Source organism: Corythoichthys intestinalis, chromosome 5 (assembly GCF_030265065.1).
Source record: "Corythoichthys intestinalis isolate RoL2023-P3 chromosome 5, ASM3026506v1, whole genome shotgun sequence".
In the NCBI taxonomy this organism is placed as follows: Eukaryota; Metazoa; Chordata; class Actinopteri; order Syngnathiformes; family Syngnathidae; genus Corythoichthys; species Corythoichthys intestinalis.
The window spans coordinates 40,775,326-40,792,402 of NC_080399.1; the positions used below are offsets into that span (position 1 = coordinate 40,775,326).

General features: G+C 37.1%; 1 protein-coding gene across 4 annotated transcripts in view; it reads left to right on the forward strand.

The window, feature by feature from the left end:
- The window catches only part of tspan9a (tetraspanin 9a), a 332,421-nt gene that overhangs the window by 154,453 nt on the left and 160,891 nt on the right, over positions 1-17,077 (forward strand). The window lies entirely within an intron of this gene.

Genomic DNA, 17,077 nt, shown 5'->3' on the forward strand with positions numbered 1-17,077 from the left:
AAGAGTTATTCAGATAACTATAGCATAAAGAACATGCTAACAAGTTTACCAAACCACCAGTGTCCTGAGTATAAGTCGCACCCCCAGCCAAACTATGAAAAAAACTGGACTTATAGTCCGAAAAATACGGTAAATGTTCAGCTCAACTATACTAGTACAATAAATGCATTTAGTAATAAATTTTAATTTAATGCTTCAGCTTTCTCCATTTTTATGGCAGGTACTTGTCTGTGGACACAGGTTTTTTTTTTTTTTTTTTTTTTTTTTTTTTTTTGTAATAGCTATTATTTAAACAAGAAATATCCAACTTCTCTTGTTCTAGACCTCTAATGGTACCCTTTTGTAGTGTATTGTAATGGGAGCTCTGACAATGTTGAGTATTGTCTGACAATGCAGCAGGGATTTTGCTTTGATAAAAATAAAAGGTGTGTATGCTCTACAATGGTGATTTCATGTGGCGGGGGGCTTTTTTTGGTCCCTTTTCTAAGCAATTAAGGTTTGTGCAGATTCACCTACAAACACAATGCCATGGCAGCTGGCTCTATGGAGGAGGGCACTAATCCTCAGCAGGATGGTTCCTGCAAAAAATACAAGATCCAAGGCCTTTTGCCTCTGTTTTACACCAGGCTTCACAGTATCAGTCTGACTAAACATACACAATAGTAGCAACAAAGGACCTTCTTTTGACCTACCGCAACAATTTTGACACCATCTGCATGGTTAGTCAAAACTATCATGGCCAATTCAAACGCACATTAGGTTTTGCTTGTTCGCTATTGAGGACATACCATACTGTGAGGATGTGAGGCCAGCTGGTATATTTGGAGATTAACCCCTGTTAGCCTTTTTTCCATCTTTTGCCTGTCATTGCCTGTGAACCATCAAGTTTAACTGTACAACTAAGAGTATACAACTTTCACAAGGAGAGATAGAAAATTTAAAATAAAAAAAAAGGTAAATAAATGAATCAAACAACAAAACTCACTACAAATTGAGCCTCAACAAAGGCTAAACTATTGATAAAAGTCGAAAACAAATTTGCTGATTAGTCAGCAGACTGAATTATACTACGTGGAAGTTAAATTAACAGTCAGATGAGGGAGACTGATGTTTCTATTTATGCCATCGCAACTATGTGAAACACCCCTTTACAATATCTTTGATAAGATCAAAACGTTGTTTTTTATTTTTTACTCCAGCTAATAGCATCAATATAAAAAGTATTTTTACAAAACAAAAACAAAACAAAACAAAACAAACAAACAAAAAAAAAAATATATATATATATATATATATATATATATATATTAGGGCTGTCAAAATTATCGCGTTAACGGGCGTTAATTAATTTTTTAAATTAATCCCGTTAAAAAATTTGACGCAATTAACGCACTTGGCCCAGCTCAGACAGATTTAAATGACAGAGGAGTGAAAGGCACACTTGTTAATTGTGTTTTGCGGAGTTTTGCTGCCCTCTGCTGGCGCTTGGGTGCGACTGATTTTATAGTGTAAGTAATTATTGCCATCAACAATGGCGGGCCACAAGTTTATTTTTTGATTGAAAATTTTATTAAAACAAAAACATTAAGAGGGGTTTTAATATAAAATTTCTATAATTTGTACTAACATTTTTCATAAAGAACTACAAGTCTTTCTATCCATGGATCACTTTGGTTGGTTGGTTGGTTGGTGTTATGCTTTTAACAGAATGTTAATAATGTTAATGCCATCTTGTTGATTTATTGTAAAATAAACAAATACAGTCCTTAAGTACCGCATGCTGAATATATATATATATATATATCCATCTTGCGTCTTATCTTTCCATTCCAACAATAATTTACGGAAAAATATGGCATATTATATAGATGGTTTGAATTGCGATTAATTGCGATTAATTACGATTAATTAATTTTTAAGCTGTAATTAACTCGATTAAAATTTTTAATCGTTTGACAGCCCTAATATATATATATATATATATATATATATACAGTGCTGCTCGAAAGTTTGTGAACCCCACAGCGATGGTCAGATTTTTTGTAAAAAAAACTAAAATAACCTTATTAAATGTTAAGTTATACCCAAATCCACAATACTGACATTCCAAATAATGGACTGAAACAAAAGAAATAGTTATATTGTCATTCTTTATTTAACAAAAGTGGTTGATTTAAGAAAAACTCAGATATCATGTGTGCAAAAGTATGTGAACCCCTTCAGTTAATAGGATATTGCGCCTCCTTTTGCAGAGATTACCTCAACCAAACGGTTTCTGTAGTGACTAATCAGCCTCTCACATCTACTTTGGGGGATTTTTGCCCATTCTTCCTTGCAGAACGCAGTCAGTTGAGAGAGGTTTGATGGGCGTCTGGCATGAACTGCTCGCTTCAGGTCCCGCCACAGCATTTCACTGGGATTTAGGTCAGGACTTTGACTGGGCCAGTCCAGAACACGAATCTTCTTCTTTTTCAGCCATTCCTTGGTTGTATTGCTGGAATGCTTTGGATCATTATCATGTTGCATGATCCACCTTCTGCCAAGCTTTAACTTCAAAACAGATGGCGTCAGGTTATGTTCTAGGATTTGACAATATTCCTCAGAATTCATGATTCCCTGGACTATGTGGAGTTGTCCAGGTCCTGAGGATGAAAAGCAAGCCCAGATCTTGACATTCCCACCTCCATGCTTCACTGTTGGGAGAAGGTTCTTTTGGTGGTATGCAGTGTTGACTTTTCGCCAGACATGGCGGTTTTGGTTGTGACCAAACAGTTCAATTTTGCACCTACATCAGTTGATGAAAACTCTTTTTAATTTAGTCTCGACAACACAACTGTTAAAAAAACAAAAAAAAAACGACTGAATTGATTGATTAGGAAATCAGGTTGAAATAATAGAAAATTCCAAAATGTTGAGGGGGTTCACAAACTTTTGAGCAGCACTGTATATATATATATATAATTTTGGGATTTCCATCCTTTTTGGATAACTTTGATCATTATGCTGCATTTCAAAAGTTATTGTACACACGTTTTGTGTCTGCCAAGGTTTGAATGACAATGTTTGAACCGGATTAAAACAAAGCACGTCATTCAACAACCAACCATTTGACGTTTTCAAATGAATGACACTACCTTGATGGATCTCTTCGTCCAGGGATCAATACCCCTGAAGTCTAGCCAAGACTAGAGTACATGACGCAAGGTAGTGGCACAGTTTATTGGAAGGTGTTTTTGAAGCATATTTGTTACTAACTGTTGAGAGAAATGGTGGAGGAAATGTTTTGTATTCATAAATGTGTCCTCAGTTGATGTTGAAATAATGTTCCTATTGCTTGTTAATATTGACATATTATCTTTTCGCCACAAGATGGCTGGATGGGACTTGTCTAAAGTGCTACTTTTATTACTTCTTTGTGTTTGACTTTGATGACTTTGATTTGTGGGATTGCCTGTGAAGACAGCAATGAGAGAGGATGTATCCGCATATCAATGGAAATTAAATACGCCGAGTTTTGGCTAAAAGACAACTTATTCTCCGTCAATTCTTCCTACGAATGCAACGTTGAGCTGCAACCACCTCAACAGGTTATGGGCCCAGGAGTCATTCGAAGGTAAAGTCAGTTTCCACTGTGTAGAAGGTCGCGAAGGACAGCGTGCTCACGGACTGCTGATTAGCGGGAAAAAGCTAACAGGCAACATGGATCCACAAGGAACAAGTAGGTTACCTCGACTGGCATTTGACGGAGATGAAGCTAAATATGAACTCTGGGAAACTAAAATGTTGGGACATTTTCATCTAATCGGGCTGAAGAAGACAGTGCTGGTAGGACCAACCACTGAAGCAGAGAGAGAAAATGATGAAATGAAAAATGCGGACGCGTATGCTGAAATGATACAGCTTCTTGATGATAAAAGCCTTTCATTAATAATGAGAGATGCACCAAATGACGGAAGAAAAGCTCTGAAAATATTAAGAGAATATTATGCTGGGAAGGGAAAACCCAGGATTATAAATTTGTACACCATGCTAACATCTCTTCAAAAGGGAACTGAAGAAAGCATAGTGGACTTCATAATAAGAGCTGAGACCGCCATCACAGCATTGCGAAATGCAGGTGAAACAATGGCAGATGGTCTACTTATCGCAATGGTCTTGAAGGGGCTGCCAGAAAGTTACAAGCCATTTACAATCCATGTGGCGCATACCGATGAGAACATGACATTTGCAGAATTCAAAACCAAACTCCAAAGTTTTGAAGAAACGGAAAAGTTAAATGCAGCAGAAATAAGCGACAGATTGATGAAGACTAAAGCAAGAGCTTCAAAGCAAACCACAAAAGCAAACGCTCGTGACCGGATCAAAGACGACACAGAGTTGGTGTGCTTCAAATGTGGTATCAAAGGTCACAGTGCAAAATCATGTCGACAAAAGACATGGTGTAGTTAGTGCAAAACGGACATGCACAAAGACACCACTTGCAGACGCAAGGAAACACCGGACGGAGCGAGAAAAATTGCTGAAGATGGAGATTCTGACTTCGTGTTCAAGATGAGAGATGAACAGCCCGACACCAGGCGGCAGGATACACACAGCATCCGGGAACGAGGCCTGATGGTGGACACGGGAGCGACATCTCATATCATCATTAACGAGACCAAATTCAAAAGCTTCCAGGAGACGTTCAAACCAGAGAACCACAGCGTCGAGTTGGCAGATGGTACCCGGTGCAGTGGAGTCGCACTAAAAAGAGGAGATGCTGAGTGCTACCTGATCGACAACAGAGGACAGCAGCACAAGGCAACACTCAGAAACGCACTCTTCATACCATCGTACCCACAAGACATCTTTTCGGTGAAAGCAGCAACATCGAGTGGAGCCACGGTACTTTTCAAAGAAGGTGAAGACGCACTGATAACCAAAGACGGTACGAAATTCAATATTAATGTGTTAGGCAAGCTGTACTTTTTGCATACAAATGGTGAGTCTGACAAGTGCAATGCATGTTATGATATTCACACATGGCACCAAATATTAGGCCACTGTAATTATGAGGATGTGATCAAATTACAGAAAGTAGTTGATGGAATGCAGATTAAGGGAAGAGTAACATTGACGTATTGTCCAACGGATGACATGATAGCTGATATCATGGCAAAACCTGTAACAAAGTTAAAATTGAAGAAGTTTGACAGCGCTATTTTTGGAATTTGAAATTTAAAAGTTCATTTGGTTGTTAAAAAGGCCATCAACATGAGAACAAGTGGGGGTGTTGAGAGAAATGGTGGAGGAAATGTTTTGTATTCATAAATGTGTCCTCAGTTGATGTTGAAATAATGTTCCTATTGCTTGTTAATATTGACATATTATCTTTTCGCCACAAGATGACAGGATGGGACTTGTCTAAAGTGCTACTTTTATTACTTCTTTGTGTTTGACTTTGATGACTTTGATTTGTGGGATTTCCTGTGAAGACAGCAATGAGAGAGGATGTATCCGCATGTCAATGGAAATTAAATACGCCGAGTTTTGGCTAAAAGACAACTTATTCTCCGTCAATTCTTCCTACGAATGCAACGTTGAGCTGCAACCACCTCAACACTAACCAATGCTTTCTACTTTTTGATTATTTGCCCATCCTTGTAGTGATGTGTCGTTCGCAATTTTTTAAGTGAACGACGTGAGCGGCTCCTTTAGGAGCCGACTTTTTTTCCCTCCTGTTTATTTCCACCACTTCGGTTAAAGCCGCACGTGATTGGTCAAGATCCGTGGTAGAAGAGGGAGGGGAGAGTTACACACACATGCTGCAGTGAGGAAAAGGGGGAGGGGTTTGATATATACTAATCTATATTAGGGCTGTCAAAATTATCGCGTTAACGGGCATAAATTAATTTTTAAAATTAATCACGTTAAAATATTTGCCGCATTTAACGCACATGCCCCGCTCAAACGGATTAAAATGACAGCAAAGTGACATTTCCACTTGTTACTTGTGTTTTTTGGTGTTTTGCCGCCCTCTGCTGGCACTTGGGTGCGACTGATTTTATGGGTTTCAGCACCATAATTATTATTGACATCAACAATGGCGAGCTACTAGTTTATTTTTGATTGAAAATTTTACAAACTTTATTAAAACGAAAACATTAAGAGGGGTTTTAAAGCATTAATGTGAAGTAATTTCTTCACATGCCAAATAGGGTCACAAGTAAAGTAATTAAACATTGTCCAACAAATAAAGCATGAAAAAATAATTTATATGTTGTATATTCGACAAAATAATCGCGTTTCCGAAGTTCGAGCCTGAAAGGGGACGAACCCGGAAGTGATACGTCACACTAGGAACGCGATGGCACCTCCATACATACAGCTGCCATACAAAGCCCTTCAAACAATGATTCAAACAGCGATATAAGCGATAGATCGAGTGCAAGGGAGGAGATCCAAGTTTTTGAAGAGTTGGAGGAAGAAGAGGAGCTTGGAATTTTATGTTGGACCTAACATGTATTAGCCAGACGCTAATCAGGATGCAAACAATGTGCCTAGACTACCTGACATGGAATGGATACAAGACCCATCGAGATTACAACATTGTTAAGATATAGGCTGTTATTATTTTCATGATTTGAAGATGCAGGCATTTGCACATAATTTTATGTTTTTGTCTATCTGATGACATGTTAAAAAAATAATAATCAGACTTCATGTTCATTTTGGCAGATCCGGCAGCTCTCGTGCATATAAAATTATAATATAATAACGTTGGGGGGAAAGAAGGAGATGAGTCGTTGTTATATCTTGACCGAGTGACCCACACAACACCTTTATTGGCTTTTAAAACTTTACTCAACGTCTTGCCAAGTGACTCTGAACAACAACTTTTCTCTCTTTTAGTCAAGGAGTAAGGCACAAACAATAACACATCTAAATGACGTGTACCCTCTACTGGTGAACTCCCGTATTACAACTAAATAATATCCACTATATCACAGTCGTCGATGGCTTTCTCCACTTTATTGTGACAACAATAAGAAAACAAAGTGGCGTCTAATGGCGTGAGGAAATGTAGTTTTTTCACACAAGCGAACGGATTACAAAGCACCACTTGAGTGTTGTCCCGAGACTACATTTCCCATGATTCACTGCGTGACCTGCACGCTTGCTGATTCAGTGCCAGACATTAAAACCAACATGCTTGTTGTTGTCACCTGTCAGCGGCTCTCGCACGTAAAACACAAACTAGAAGGCTATCAAGCGATCACCGTGAAAGAAACGCCGAACCGTACAAATGCAATGCAATGCTAGAAGCATGAAGGTGGAAATACATAATACAAATGCAAATAAATGTGCACAAACTCACTGGCGGTGTGTGTCTCTTACTGCAACGTGACCGTGAATTACCGCGACGCCGACCCGCTTATGTGCACATCCACACCCCTTTCCCGATTGACAGTGGATTAACCCTTTCGGGCAAGATCGTAGATGACGCACAATTTAAACATGCTTAACCTAGCGAACGCAACAACAACTATGATCGGGGATTGCCCAGTGGCGCCTCCAGAAATTTTTCGTAGGGGTGGCCAGATGGGGCCACTTAAAATCTTGGGGTGACACACCAAAAATAAAAGCCATAATTTCAGGTTTTCATTATATTATTTCAGTAAAAAGGTCAGAGGAAAACTATCAGAAAGACTTAAGGTCATGGCTACTGATATACTTTGGTGTATTGTGTAATATTTGATGGTACTAATGATTTAATGTGCATAGTCCATAACTGTCCAGTCAACATTTTGAGTGCCACAATTCTGTTTTATTTTCTTATGTATATATTAGGCATAAGGTGTACATTTAACTAAGGCTGTCAAACGATTAAAAATTTTAATTGAGTTAATCACAGCTTAAAAATTAATCGTAATTAATCGCAATTCAAACCATCTCTAAAATATGACATATTTTTCTGTAAATTATTGTTGGAATGGAAAGATAAGACGGATATACACATTCAACATACTGTACGTAAGTACTGTATTTGTTTATTATAACAATTAATCCACAAGATGGCATTAACATTATTAACATTCTTTCTGTGAAAGGGATCCACGGGTTGAAAGACTTGTAATTTTTAAAGGATAAATGTGACTTTGTATATTGTGACTAATTATTGCCATCTTGTGTATTTGTTGAGCTTTCAGTAAATGATACTGTAGCGACTTAACTGTTCTGCCCAAATGCATGATGGGAAGTGGTGCAACCATGACTGTGTGTGGTGGCTGCAAATGCTATATCTTCTCTGCGTTGGGTACACTACAGGGTGTTAAGAAAAAGATCAACTCCTGTCATTCTTCTCCATGTCGCTTCCCACAATATTTATAGTTGCTGTGTGAGAGATGACAAAGCTTTTGCCAATTAAAAGCACAGACCCAATGAATGCTTGTATCTACTCCATTCACTTGACACTGCCTCTTATCTCTGTATATAAGTAAAATGGCGCCAGTGTAGGCTGTTTGCGGCAATGCGTGAATGAGTCGTACCGCGAATGCGTTAATTGCGATAAATATTTTTACATGATTAATTAAAAAAAAATTACCGCCCGTTGACGCGATAAATTTGACAGCCCTACATTTAACAAAACAAAATAAATGCATTCATTTGGGATGAAATGCATAACTGATGCTACAACAATCTAACGATATACTGGCAAGCGGGGTGGCCAGTGGGGTGGCCAACCAGTTTATTGGGGTGGCCGTGGCCACCCCTGGCCACCCCTTGGTGGCGCCACTGGGATTGCCACGATCAGCTAACGTCGCTAGCTTATACTGTTCATTCCACAACAGTTGGCAGCTCTGCTTTGACAAAGTCATCAGTCATCTATCCAAAAATCACACTTACTTTTTGGCAAATCCTTGATCATAAGCAGACCGGTTAAGGAAGCAGGCATCTTCGAAGTGTTTGCAGCAGAGAACACTACTCGATGATGGCATGAAATTCATTCGCTTCGTGCGAACGAAAGATGTCCATTTAGTGCCCTGCTATCCTTTGGCCACTTATACAACTTTTCGTTTGAGTGAGAACAAAACATCGCCACACACCGCCGTGGCATCTTACCGAGAAGCAATGCAACAAACAATACTGTTCTATGGTGGACTTCAATCGCACTTCCCGGTGCGACGTAATTTCCGAAGATTTCCGAAGATTGCCAAAGAAAAGCATTTTCGTTGTCAAGGGTGTTGCTATGGGTTAAACAAAGAATCTGGAATGGTTGCGTTAAAAAAAATAATGAAAATATGCTTATAACTGTTTAGTCATTGATATTATTCAAAAACATGGTTGGCCAACCTTACTTCACATTACAGCTTTAATATAAAATTTCTATAACTTGTACTAACATTTATCTTTTATGAACTTTTTCTTTTATGAAGTCTTTCTATCCATGGATCGCTTATACAGAATGTTAATAATGTTAATGCCATCTTGTTGATTTATTGTTATAATAAACAAATACAGTTCTTATGTACAGTATGTTGAATGTATATATTCGTCTTGTGTCGTATCTTTCCATTCCAACAATAATTTACAGAAAAGTATGGCATATTTTATAGACGGTTTGAATTGCGATTAATTACGATCAATTAATTTTTAAGCTGTGATTAACTCGATTGAAAATTTTAATCGTTTGACAGCCCTAATCTATATAATAAATATATATATATATATATACACACACACACACACACATATATTATATCTATATCTATATCTATATATATATATATATATATATATATATATATATATATATATATATATATATATATATATATATATATATATATATATATATATATATATATACTTAGATAATATATGGTTATGGTATGGTTTTTCTTAATGTCAATCTTCGCTAAAGACTAGCTAAAACATTTACCTGGATGCTGCTTTTTTCTTTTTGTTTTACAAATTTTAATTTATAATTTGTTGTGTGGTAATCAAAGCTTACTTGTGTTGTGTACTTATGTTGTTTTACTGTAAATAGTTAAAAGCTTATAAATATACACAATCAGAGATTGGAACTCTTTGTTGACCTTGTTTTGAGATGGGTCTTTGTTTTTGTACTTCATAATTTTTTTATAGCACTCCATGTTGAGTATTTTCATAAGAATGTAAATAAAGCCATATAAATAATTAATATATGATACACTGTATATTTTTTACATTCGTAATTCGTTTTACACATAATTTTACATTATTTTTGGTAGTAAATTAATTTAAGCAACAAAAAAACTGAGGAGCCATTTGGGAGCCGAAAGAGCCAGCTCTTTTTAGTGACCCGAGCCAAAAGAACCAGCTCTCTAAAAAGAGCCGGAATTCCCATCACTACTTCCTTGCACTAAGTTATCTTAATCCCCTTTTGCATATTTTGGTAGCAATCGAAGAAAATATTGATGAAGCCCATGCAGCGCCTTATCTCAGCAAACGTAGCTTTAATATGCATCCTCCACATCAGTGTCACATATGCTTTTGTTTTACAAGATAACAACATATGATGGGTGTTTTATGATGGGTTTTACTTGGAAGCCAGGATGAACCAAAATGAAAATATTGACCTTGCTCACTGCATAGACTAACCCTTTGGTCCATTTTGCTGATTGTCTCTAATGATGCACATGTCCTCGCTCGCCTTCTCCAACTGCTGTTGTACTGAGTAGACATTTTTATATGCGAATGCTCTTGTGTACCCTATAACCCATTTCCTTGCACCACAGGAGAATATTTAGGCTATGTCCCTTTGGTTATCAGGCGCCACATGGACACATCTCACCCTCTGGGCTTTAAGGACCCTGTGCAAATCTAAAAGCCCCCAACGTACATGATATCATACCTCCGTAGCCGTAAATAGTTTTCATGTTATAACCGCAACAGTGGCAGGTTCTGGAAATTTGATCTCTGAGTGGCATCGCTTCCATTGCAGTTGCCATTCTATCCATATAACATGGACTTCAAGTAATCTTTCACTTCCTAGTATGCATAAAAAGTCATGACTCATTTCCTTTTCCCATCTAAGAGCCAGTAACTCAAGTTGGATAACGGAAGATGGGTATCTTAAATTTGAATCTCCACAAGTCCTGGGTTTTAAAGGTTTGTTTCTCTGCAAGTTTTTACATTTATTCTCCTGAAAATTCATAGCCTTAGTGAATATGTAAACCTATCATTATATATTATTTGTATTCAGTTGTAGTTCGTTTACATAGCCCTTTGAGATGGTGAGTTTCAAATTGTTTGGATTTTTTTGGAGCATTTGCCATATGTTCAGCTGTTACAGATACAGTAAGTGGAAAATATTCTGGAGAGGAGCAAGGAAGGAGGTTATCACAAGCTTGTACAGTGTCTTACAAGATTAGACTTTTTAGACTAATCGTGATAATCTACAGTATATTAAGGATGTCATCATGTTTGCAAGCATGCCAGTGTAACCGGTCTGCATGGAGCCACGCCATACGACGCGATCCAGCCCCTTCGTCCAGGTCGTGAATCGCACCCGCGCGGCACGACGCGTCCAGCATGGCAGGCGAGTGCGCTGACCACTAAACCAAAAGCCCAGGCTAGCAGCTTTGGCTTCCAGCACACCCTCTTGAAGGCATCGGTAGGGAGGTTTCTATGCACCGCTCAGAACGGACACGCGTGCACCCGCTACACCATACTGCAATCAAATCTTATTAAAAGTTTTTGTTTTTTGTTTTTTTTGTCAATTTTTCTTTTTTCTAAAGGACCATACACCTTATTCAGAAATAACATGTTTCCCTAAACAATATTTATTGCAATGTGTCATTTTCCAAATGCGTACAATATACAGTTAGGTCTTGTTTCAGTTAATCCTAACATTCCACTGATTACTTTAATTCAGTGTTGTTTTGTGCAGTCCTTTCAATTTTAATTTTAGTCATCGTCTTTTGGATGAAAACACTTATTAGTATTAGTCATATTTCAGTCATTTCAAAATGTGTTCATCTTCATCTAGTTTTCGTTGACGAAAACACTTTTAAAAAATTCGCCTAGTTTTAGTCGACGATTACTCAAAATATTTTGGTCTGTAAAATTAAGCAATTTATGTCCGAAAATAAAGACATAAATAAAGTTTTCCAACAATTTCAATTGATCATTGACAGACCAGCATATATTGTAGTCTACAAGGCCAACTTTGTGATGATAATACACACTCAGCAAGAAAACGGTGCATTATTTTCAATTAATTTTACCCACTTGGACACAACAAACTGTATGTAAAAAAAGTTGTCCAAGGATTCAAGACGACGCTCGCCACGCTAAATGCTAATGCAAATGCAAATGTGAATGTGAATGCTACGCTAACGCTATGAGTTACATTTAGTGTGTGATGATCACTCAGCACAGACCTTTAAAGGCTAAAGCAGCATTTCATATTCTCTCTTGCAAAGTGAAAAACATGAGTCTTACCATTTGTTTCAAAACAAGCAAGCCTGGAGCCTGGTGAGGACACCGGAGAGTGATTGTATGTATGTGAGAGGGGGGTAGGGGTGGCACAGCATGTCACATGATTAACTCCACAAGCAATGCTGCAATGCAGGCTAACTTCATATACAATAAGAAAACATCACACATTGTGAACATGTGACGGAAATTATGGCGCATTTTTGTCTTGTTGTCATCCTGTCAGACGAAAACTCATGTTATGTCTTAGACTCCCAAGACACGTTTTTTTTAGATCGTCATCGTTATAAAAAAAAATCGACAAAATACTTTGAGTATACTGTATATCGCTGAGTAAAAAACAATATTTAAATATTATGAAAATAAAAAAGTACTAGCTTCTTGTAGAATAAATATACTTCCATTAAAAACATAGTATAATCGTCATTTGTCAATGTTGATAGGCATTGATGTGATATTAGAAGTTGTTTGAACTACAATATGCAATCAGAACTCCTAGCTTATATTTTGCGAACCCTAAATCCTTTTAATTAAAAGTAGTTTGCCACATTTTTTTACACACAACATGCAATCATTATAAATGTTCTTAAGATTAGCTATCTTTTGAACAACATAAGCATCATAAATATGAAAAACACGGAGTATCAAGGGAATCTGTAATGTGGCGCTGAAAGAGCAAGTCGGTATACTTTTCAAGGGCGCGTATGACAACTTTTATTGGTTCTAGGCCAGAAAATGAATAGTCAAAGCCTGAATTGAGTGGATCGCCCTCGCAATTGCCAGTGAACTGGATGAGATTCATATCGCTGCTGCTCTATTTTCTTACATAGTTGTTGCATAAAGCTTTACTACTCCACTCCTTTGATCTGCATCAGTGGCACTATGTCACTCTTGATTTATCTTTGGGCCTATTCTAGGCTTCACGTACAGTCCGGCAAGAAACGTCACCGCCATTTGACCTCTTTGTGGCAGCCTGTGTTGACCCAGACATAAGTGATGCTGTGCTGCACTGCTGTGGCAACTGGCTGTTCTGCTCTAAATGCTAATGTTGTCTAAGTAAGCACACTTTCTTTGTACAAGCTCTTGTGCGTCCTTCATTGTACTTTGTTGCACATGATAGATGTGCCTAATGGAATGAAATTTTGGATTTGGAGTTTCATCTACTGTTTATTGCATTCACTGAATAGTTTTTGTCTTGCTCCGTTATCATGTTGCGTTCGCTGTCATTGAGGAATGTCCAATAGAGTGATCATTCACTGCCAACCCTCCCAGTTCAAATGAGTCGGACGTCTTTTCACTGTCAATGGCAAATATTCACTGTCACTGTATTCTAGTGCTGCAACGATTAATTGATTAACTCGAGTATTCGATTAGAAAAAACATATTCGAATCAAATTTTGTTGCTTCGAGTATTTGTTTAATTAAAGTGGAGTTGTAATGGTTTATTTTGAAAGTGTTTGCATTTAGTTTTATGGATTAGGGTGGATACACTGCCCTCTGGTCTGCCTCTTTTCACATGGCTTAATCCAACTGCTCTCTGTTAAGACCAACGTAAGCTAAGTTTTTGTTTGCGCTAATGCATTCATAGTTTAGTTTATAGGTATATTTAGCCGTTTTTTGTGAGGTGTCCGAACCATTTGTTAAGAGCATTGTAAAAAACAAAAACTAGCATTCTATAGCATTTAAGCTAGCTGACTTTTTCCATGTAAGTTACCCAATTGTTCTTTTGTTGTACATAGATCCTCATTAAAAAACAAAACAAACAACAACAAAAAAAACGTTTGAGGCTCAGCTCAGGCATTTTATTTTTTCATGTTCCTTATCCGATTACTCGATTATTCGAACTAGTCCATCGATTAAAATATTCGGTAACTGCAGCCCTACTGTATTCAATTAAAATATTGACAGTATGGTACAAGTAGGTACCTTAATGAACTCAGGAAGACAATGTGACCCATCAACAAATATTCCCCAAATATATGCCCATAATTATTAAATTCAGCAGCAAGCATCGAATGTTGTTGTAGAGCTACAGTTAGTGCGTGAAAATCAAAAAACATGTGGAATGGTCGCTGTCATTTCCCCTGCGGGGAAAACCAAATAACACCAATTCATATTTGGATTAGCAAGTCATTAAATCATAAATTGTTAATTAGCACGCTATTCAGTCAATGTTATTGAGGTTTAGGTTGCAAATGAGCTCACAATGATTTGGGAAAAATGACACCACTGTCAGGCCAACGTCATCTCATTGGGTAAGTCATTGTGTATTGTAAAAGGCCAAGACAGAGTCATAAATATTCAACTAAAACATGATTTAATTTCCTGGCACAATGATTTGATTGGATTGAGAACATTTTGTGCCTGTTCCTCTGGTGTACTTTTCTTACTGAACAAATGTTGTGAGTGGGGTGTATTTGCACTCAGACCTACATGCTCGCCAAATAGTCTGTAGGTTGCAAAGGCCCCCAGCAGAGGGATGTTTCTCGTGCAGAAACCCTTTGTAGTTTTAATCCCCCACCCCTTACATCGCCCTTGATCATAAAGCCATCTCAGATCACATGCTGTTAAATGTCATTTATATGTCTCCACCTCTGATATGGTTTCAGGATGACTCTGTAAAACGATACAGCAGTAATTCCTTTAGTAAACTGAGCCGATACCATTCAAGGAGCTGCTAATTATCACTGCAGAGGACATCAGTTACATTCTTTCACACTGAGGCACATATATTGATATTTACAAAAATATATGTATGTTTTTTCTAGTGTCATCATTTGACATAATAATGCCACTTTATTTTTGTAATTATGTTAACATATGCTGGAGCCTTTTGTGTAATATTTAGGTGAGCCTGCGTTCTCAATGTGCTCTCAAATTGAACTACACTTATGTATAGGACTGAGTTGCTGAATTTGTAATGGGAGTTATGATTGTCATCGATTGTTTGCAGTCCATAGATCACCAGGCATTTATAGTCTAATTGAGTGTCTAATCCAGGTAAAAACTCTTCTTTTCACAACTAAAAATGAACAATTAAATGTTAAGATTCCGTGGATCTAACTGAATCCATCATACAGAAAATCCTTTTTACTGCATATGAGCTATTCTCATGTAATGTAAACTACATATTTCAATGCGAGCTAGAACCTTTTTTCTCCATTAAAATTAGTGCCTCCCGGAACTGTTTTGATAATCGACTATGTGCTAATTTTATTTTACGATGTGTGAGCAGAGGTGTGTAGTAATGCTTTACATTTACTCAGTTACAGTTACTTGAATTATGAGAAAAATGTTCTTCTAAGAGTAGTTTTACTTAGGCATACTTTTTTACTTTTACTTGAGTAGATTTGTAAGGAAGAAACACTACTCTTACTCCGCTACTTCGGGCTACACTAGACGTTAATTTTTTCCTCTTTATTCTATTTATTAGATTTTACTTTTTTGTCAACAATCTCTCTACCAGTTTCACTAATGAGACGTTGCAATAATAATCGCATGACTCCAATATACCAATCAGACTCAATATTGCCATTCTATGATCACGCTGGCCTGTTCAATCACGTGGCGTCTTTAAAGCACAATAAGGTCTTTGACATAGAGCGCTGCCCTCAACATGACTCGAAAGCATGGATTTTAACCTCTCTCCCAGTTTTTATTTGGGACCGATTGACCACAAACAACAAAAGATCCTTTAATTCCATGATAGGAACTGTGAAGGAATGGTTCACTATTCAACTATTCAAATTAGGAACTCTTTTCTCCACTAGAGGGCACTCATACTCTTATAAAAAATGATGCTTAATTTCTGGGGGGGTTTTTTTCTCGCGAGAATTTAAAAAAAAAAAATCTTTGGCTTAATTTGGTTATGTAAGAGGTTATTGTACATTATATTAATAATAGTTCATAAAGATAACTTTGTGCTGAGAAAATAAATGCTGTTGTTTAAAACATCTTCAGCAGTTACTCACAATGTTACTCATTACTTGAGTATTCTTTTCACTAAATACTTTTTTTTTTTACTTGTACATAGTACATTTTTTGGATGACTTCTTTTACTTTTGCTTGAGTAATATTATTTTGAAGAAACGCTACACTTACTGGAGTAAGTACTACTCTACTCACCTCTGTGTGTGAGTGAAGGTTTTGTTTGAAGACAGCAAGTTTTTTGGTTGGACAGTCATGTGTTGGCATTTAAACAAACAAAAACAGACATGCAGGGCTCTTTTCAAAATGATAAATCAACTATGATCATTCAGATTTTTTTTCTAGATTGGCTCACCCAGACCTGCTGCTTTTTCAATAAATAGATATTGTTGAAACGATGAATTGGCTTACTCTGAACATGTTCAACAGAAGATAATAGACAGTACACAATGAATGGTTTGGGAAAGACATATTGTATACATGTGACCTTTTATCTCCCTCTGGGAAGTACTTTCCATATATTTCTTGCTACTTTCTCAACCTTGAAAATTGATGGGATTATAAACTATTTCATCCACTACTGAAAAGTAAAACATGAAATGTTTTGGAAAGACTTTATTTGAATGCTGACTATGACCGTGTCATAAGACTGTCATAATCCTAATATGACATGAAACGGGAATGAATG